Source organism: Anopheles coustani, assembly GCF_943734705.1.
Source record: "Anopheles coustani chromosome X unlocalized genomic scaffold, idAnoCousDA_361_x.2 X_unloc_23, whole genome shotgun sequence".
Lineage (NCBI taxonomy): Eukaryota > Metazoa > Arthropoda > Insecta > Diptera > Culicidae > Anopheles > Anopheles coustani.
The window spans coordinates 61,962-62,500 of record NW_026525130.1 but is presented as its reverse complement, the minus strand read 5'-3'; positions in this window follow the sequence as shown (position 1 = coordinate 62,500).

Below are 539 nucleotides of genomic sequence, written 5' to 3'. Positions count from 1 at the left end.
TGGTTGAGAACTTGGTGAAGATACCCCTGTCTCCTTGTTCGAGGCCACTTGCATGGTCGCAAGCGTTGTGATACAATGGCCCTACCGGGCAAACACTTTGGGTTCGCAAGGACTTGGAGTGCCGGGACGGGTTGGCGGATCCAACACTCTGGGTACCTCCGGGTACTTGGGGTTGGTTGAGGACTTGGTGAGCAAACACTTGATATACGTTCTTCGGATGTACTTCGGGTGTCACCTGTTGTCCGAGGCCACTTGCATGGTCAACGGTTGAGGTGGTGATGGCGGGTCGGTGCTGTAGGGTGCCGGCCTGTTGGCTGCCTTGGCCGGGTTGGTTGGTTAACACTTGATTGAGCTTGCACCCGAGGGTAATGGCACTTGAAGGTGGGTACCGGCCGGCTGACCTGGTGTGATGGTTGGTTGGTGAACACTTGGCGGTACTTGCACTTGGCTGTGCTTGGACTTGAAGGTGGGATCCGGCTGGCCTAGGCCATTGGTGGTTGGTTGGTTGGTTAGCCCTTAGCTGGGCTGGCTGGCTGGCT